Source organism: Scleropages formosus, chromosome 6 (assembly GCF_900964775.1).
Source record: "Scleropages formosus chromosome 6, fSclFor1.1, whole genome shotgun sequence".
In the NCBI taxonomy this organism is placed as follows: Eukaryota; Metazoa; Chordata; class Actinopteri; order Osteoglossiformes; family Osteoglossidae; genus Scleropages; species Scleropages formosus.
In genome coordinates this window covers 16273992-16280882 of record NC_041811.1, presented here as the reverse complement: position 1 = coordinate 16280882, position 6891 = coordinate 16273992, and positions in this window count along the sequence as shown.

Below are 6891 nucleotides of genomic sequence, written 5' to 3'. Positions count from 1 at the left end.
ACAGTTTGTTATACTTGGAGAGCTGGCTAAAATAATGCAGTGAGACTTAGGACCTTGTTTTTGGTCAAACTTGAAGGTGAAAGGAAAAACAGAGGATACACCCAACACCAACACAAAAAAAAAAGCATAAGACAATAAAATAAATATTTACATTTACTTTTCTAATGACACTTCACAATTTTATATCAAAGTGTATATTCGCGATCAAAACTATATCAAGAGTAACTGCTACATGTGCAGTAATAATCTGCATCCGGGTTGTAATTTTTTTCTTAAACCTTGAGTAATTAACCACATCTTCCAAGGTAAAATGAAATACGCATATAGTTTATCAGTTTTAATCATGATTGGTGGCTTTTCTTGTCACCCTTTATCTTTTTTGCTCCACTTCTTAAAACAGCAATCACAAAGGTTCAGTAATGAAACACCATAGATATTTTAACAATTGATTTTAGAAACTTTTTAAAGACCTAAGGTCACATTTTATCAAAAGAGGACTTTCATTCACTTATAAATATTAGAATACTGAAAATATCAAATACATCCATCCATCCAATGGTCAGAACCGCTTGTCCCGAGCAGGATCATGGCGAGCCGGAGCCTTACCTGGCAAAACAGGGCACAAGGCCGAAGAGGGAGGGGACACACCCAGGACGGGACCCCAGTCCATCACAAGGCACCCCAAGCAGGGCTCAAACCCTAGACTTGCCACACACTGCCTGAACCCGCCATGCCACCATGCCCCCCCCCCCCATATCAAATACATATGCACGTATTAATGAGAAACAAATAGTGAGTATATTTTAGTTTTATAGTAAGGGAGTGAGAGTCTTTCAGATGCTATATCAGCAAGTGCTGCCAAAGAGAAGTTATGGCTACTCTAAATAAAATCAGTGTAAATATTATATAATGTCCTGCAGTGTACTGCACTCTTTCAAGTGATTAAGAGGGTAAAAACTGTAAATATACAGAAAAAGTCTTTAAATTTTGCTTATGCTTAAAATGGTTTGAAAAGCAGAAAATCAGGAAAACATTTCTGAAATTCAGATTTCTGTGATATTGATTCTTAACAGCAGGAAAAGGGCTAATAGGACATTTACATTTACATTTATTCATTTAGCAGAAGCTTTTTAACTTATATCTCAGAGAACAATTCCAAAAGTGTATTACATCAACAGTAGAACATAAAAACAACATGGAAATAATGACTATGGAAGCACAGAAATATGAGACTAGATGGACGGGAGAGTCTTTCAGACACAAAGGTCAGCAGAGAGTTCTAGGATAACCTGAATGACACGTTATTAGTAATGCAGGGAAAGGGAATACCTCAGGGAAACCCCTGTTTACAGGTAACCCCAGGACAAGTTGGGGCTGGATTTAAAGCCTGAAAACTGAAACTGTGGTATCAGTGTTGCGTGAAGAGATTGCGTTTATTGGTCATGGATGACGAAAAAATTTTTTTTGCAGCTGGTTCTGAAGAAATAGCTTAGAGGATTCACACTTCTGATAGACTAGTAATCACTATGCTCATACTGAAAATCAGACAGATAAATGAAAAATGAAATGAGTAAATTCCACTAGATGGTTTGTCTCTGTCATCTTTGTTTTACAGTTTTTTTTTTTTCTTTCACTCTACTTCAAAGATGAAAACAAATAAAATAATTTGTCTTTGTGGTTAATAAGCTATTTTATTTAAAGCATTTACAGAATTTAACATATACAGTACATACATTAGAAAGTTGCTTACGCTTACCTTAGGTTTTCTGGTTAATGAAGACTAGTTGCCCACCATTAGAAAACAATACAGCCCCCGTAGTTTTGTTGTAAAACCTTTTGTCCAAGGATTTGGCCATACCCACCTATACCCTACATCATGCATGTTTGAAGGTAGATGGCTATGCTTTCTCAAGTGAGTTGCTTTTTATCTGATACAGTAATACTACATTCGCTGCATCACTGCATTGATTTCAAGGAGGTCCAACACCAGCATGCAGGAAATATTTAATAACTGATGCACACATTTAACAGTTATTTATTTAGCAGATGCTTTGATACAAAGCGACACACAACTCCGGGGAACCAAAAGTGTATTTCCCAACAATTGAAGAGTTTTTAGATTCAGACACACAATTATCAAAGCAGATATTGTTTGTTTGATACATTATTCACACATTATTTAAACATCTACCTGTAGGACAGAAAACCAGATAGAAAATACAAACGATGATCATGACAGAGGATGTGATGTCACTTTATGTAGCTGTTTGGAATTCCGGCAAGAAGTATAGCAAAAACTGATGTGTTTTGAGAACATTCTGGAATGCAGAAGGTTAATATTGCCTGTTCAACAGTTCTGAGGGGGAGAGGGAGCTCATTTAACCACATCGGAACTAAACCCGAGAAACTATGAACTTTTGATATTGCTCCTATCAAGTAATGGTCGGTGAAGTCATGGTGTAAAGCAGAGATGAACATGCCTGTCCATGCCAATTTAACACGATGAAGACCAGCTGCTAAATTTTAAAGGGCAATCAACACTGAAATTTTAGGCAGTTGGTCTAAGGTGGAGGAGTCTAGATAGATGGCTTCTTATAGATGGCTGAAGGTTCAGTGTAGGGATAGCCTTTTGCTAATAGTTTGTGCTTGATTTAGTTTGCTTTTTGTGTTATAACTAACGGTGCCACTTCTGCCTTTTTTTTTTAAATTTTTCTTCTGACAATAAAACTACTTTTGTGTCGGAAAACCTGCTGTCCTTCACCTTTGCCCTGCTAATGGACCCATCTGAGAGGGACCGCAAAGCAGCTAGAGATGGAAGAGCTTAGCACTCTTGGGGGAGTGTAAGGAATGATCAGTCCCTGTAGGTATCAGATTGCTGAGGTGTCCTCTTATGGATTTGTAGGCCATAACCAGGGTCTTCAACTTGATAGAGGCAGCTACAGGAAGCCAGTAGACAGAGACAAGGAGGGAAGACACATGGTCCTGGTCCCTGGATGGCACTGATAGTGTCTCATGTCCAAGACCTTGAAGCACAGGTTTGTACTACCAATGATGATGTTCATTCCCTTGATATGGAGGCAGTGGGGCATCATCTTCAGGCTCGTTACATGGCCCAGCCCTTCCTACACACAGTGAAACATGCCAGATTTGTCCCAAATGATGCTGCTTTATCAAGATCAACACCAAGACAACGCGATAAAATTTGGGGCCTGTTGGGGCCCCTGATCTGATACTGGCATTAGATACAGAGTTTACTGTTGAGTAGAGCTAAATTTAAACCAGCTGCTATGACAAGTAACCAAGAAAAAACAGGTAATTTCATGGGAAACTGAGTGCATAATCTCAATTTCTCAACTGAAATTACATTCCAATAGGATGTTGCTTCATACCACCTTTTATAAAAGTGCACTTTGAGACTGTATTCATTGTATAGTTTAGATAATTTTTTTGAAGATTTGACATTTTTACTATGAAATTTCCATGCTCTTTCAAAAAATAATCTATCAAATAACTTTCACACACACACACACACACACACACACACATTTTCAGAACCGCTTGTCCCATACGGGGTCACGGGGAACCGGAGCCTACCCGGCAACACAGGGCGTAAGGCCGGAGGGGGAGGGGACACGCCCAGGACAGGACGCCAGTCCGTCGCAAGGCATCCCAAGCAGGACTCGAACCCCAGACCCACCGGAAAGCAGGACCGTGGTCCAACCCACTGCGCCACCGCACCCCCTCCCAAATAACTTTCAAGTATTGTAAAATGATTCAGCTTTAAAGTCAGTTACCTATGAGAAATAAACAGGAGCAGGAACTAGTAAAATCATTATATTAAGGATGTTATAGGATTTAATCCATGCTAATAAAAAAATTTAAAATATTTTTTTCTCAGCCAGGACCTCCATCCATCCATCTTCCTCCGCTTTTATCCGGGGCCGGGTCGCGGGGGCAGCAGTCCGAGCAGAGTCCTCCAGACTTCCCTCTCCCCGCACACCTCCTCCAGTTCCTCTGGGGGAACCCCAAGGCGTTCCCAGGCCAGCCGGGAGACATAGTCTCTCCAACGTGTCCTGGGTCTGCCCCGAGGCCTCCTCCCAGTGGGACAAGCCCGGAACACCTCCCCAGGGAGGTGTCCAGGAGGCATCCGGAACAGATGCCCGAGCCACCTCAACTGGCTCCTCTCGATGCGGAGGAGCAGCGGCTCTACTCCGAGCTCCTCCCGGGTGACTGAGCTCCTCACCCTATCCCTAAGGGTGCGCCCAGCCACTCTGCGGAGGAAACTCATTTCTGCCGCTTGTATCCGCGATCTCATTCTTTCGGTCATGATCCAGAGTTCATGACCATAGGTGAGGGTAGGAACGTAGATCGACCGATAAATTGAGAGCTTCGCCTTACGACTCAGCTCCCTCTTCACCACAACAGACCGGTACAATGACCGCATTACTGCAGACGCCGCGCCGATCCGTCTGTCAACCTGCCGCTCCATTTTCCCCTCACTCGTGAACAAGACCCCGAGATACTTAAACTCCTCCACTTGAGGGAGCAACTCCCCCCTAACCCGGAGGGGGCAATCCACCTTTTTCTGACTGAGAACCATGGCCTCGGATTTGGAGGTGCTGATTCTCATCCCTGCCGCTTCGCACTCGGCTGCAAACCTCCCCAGTGCACGCTGCAAGTCTTGACTTGATGAAGCCAACAGGACCACATCGTCCGCAAAAAGCAGAGACGAGATCGCGCGGCCACCAAAACAGACACCCTCCGTTCCCTGGCTGCGCCTAGAAATTCTGTCCATGAAGATAATGAACAGAATCGGTGACAAAGGGCAGCCCTGGCGGAGTCCAACATGCACCGGGAACAGGTCCGACTTACTGCCGGCAATGCGAACCAAGCTCCTGCTCCGGTCATACAGGGAACGAACAGCCCGTAGCAACGAGCCCCGAACCCCATAATCCCGAAGTACCCCCCATAGGATGCCACGAGGGACACGGTCGAATGCCTTCTCCAGGTCCACAAAACACATATGGGCTGGTTGGGCAAACTTCCACGAACCCTCCAGCACCCTAGTGAGGGTATAGAGCTGGTCCAGTGTTCCACGGCCAGGGCGAAAACCACATTGCTCCTCCTGAATCCGAGGTTCGATTATCGGTCGGATTCTCCTTTCCAGTACCCTGGCATAGACTTTCCCAGGGAGGCTAAGGAGTGTGATCCCCCTGTAGTTGGAACACAATCTCCGGTCCCCCTTCTTAAAAAGAGGGACCACCACCCTGGTCTGCCATTCCAGAGGCACCGTTCCCGAACTCCACGCGATCCTGCAGAGGCGTGTCAGCCAAGACAGCCCCACAACATTCAGAGACTTGAGAAACTCAGGGCGGATCTCATCCACCCCCGGAGCCTTGCCACCGAGGAGTTTTTTGACTACCTCAGCAACTTCAGCCAGGGTAATGGACGAGTCCCCCTCCGAGTCCCCAGCCTCAGCTTCCTCTACGGAAGGCGTGTCGGAGGGATTGAGGAGATCCTCAAAGTACTCCTTCCACCGCCCGAGGACATCCTCAGCTGAGGTCAGCAGCGCACCACTTCCACTGTAAACAGTGTTCGTGGAACACCGCTTCCCCCCTCTGAGTCGCCGGATGGTTTGCCAGAATCTCTTTGAGGCCGACCGAAAGTCTTCCCCCATGGCCTCACCGAACTCCTCCCAAGCCCGAGTTTTTGCCGCGGCGACTGCCAGAGCCGCGCTCTGTTTGGCCCGTCAGTACCTGTCAGCTGCTTCAGGAGTCCCATGAGCCAGCCAGGCCCGATAGAACTCCTTCTTCAGCTTGACGGCATCCCTTACTTCCGGTGTCCACCACCGTGTTCGGGGATTGCCGCCGTGACAGGCGCCGGAGACCTTATGGCCGCAGCTCCGAACCGCCGCCCCGACAATGGAGGCGCGGAACATAGTCCATTCAGACTCGATGTCCCCCACCTCCCTTGGGACCTGGTTGAAGACCTCTCTGACAGGGGCCTCCGCCAAACATTCCCAACAGACCCTCACTATGCGTTTGGGCCTGCCAGGTCTGTCCAGCTTTTTCCCCCGCCATCGAATCCAACTCACCACCAGGTGGTGATCAGTTGACAGCTCAGCCCCTCTCTTCACCCGAGTGTCCAAAACATATGGCCGAAGGTCAGAAGAAACGACTACAAAGTCGATCATCGACCTCCGACCTAAGGTGTCCTGGTGCCAAGTGCACTGATGGACACCCTTATGCATGAACATGGTGTTCGTTATGGATAAACCGCGACTAGCACAGAAATCCAATAACAACTCACCGCTCGGGTTCAGATCAGGGAGGCCGTTCCTCCCAATCACGCCCCTCCAGGTATCACTGTCGCTGCCCACGTGGGCGTTAAAGTCCCCCAGTAGAACGACAGAGTCCCCAGTGGGAGCGCTTTCCAGCACGCCCCCCAGGGACTCTAAAAAGGCCGGGTACTCTACACTGCCGCTAGGCGCATAAGCACAAACGACAGTGAGAGACCGTTCCCTGACCCGAAGGCGTAGGGAGACGACCCTCTCATTCACCGGGGTAGACTCCAACACATGGCGGCTGAACTGGAGGGCTATTAATAAGCCCACACCAGCCCGCCGCCTCTCACCTTGGGCAACGCCAGAATAGTGGAGAGTCCACCCTTGATCGAGAAGAGTGGTTCCAGAACCCAAGCTGTGAGTAGAAGTGAGCCCGACTATATCTAGACGGTATCTCTCAACTTCCCGCACCAGCTCAGGCTCCTTCCCTGCCAGTGAGGTGACATTCCAAGTCCCAAAAACCAGAGTTGGCGCCCGAGGTTTGGGTCGACCGGGCACTCGGCCCCGACCACCGCCCAAATCACAATGCACCGGCCCCTTACGGTTTC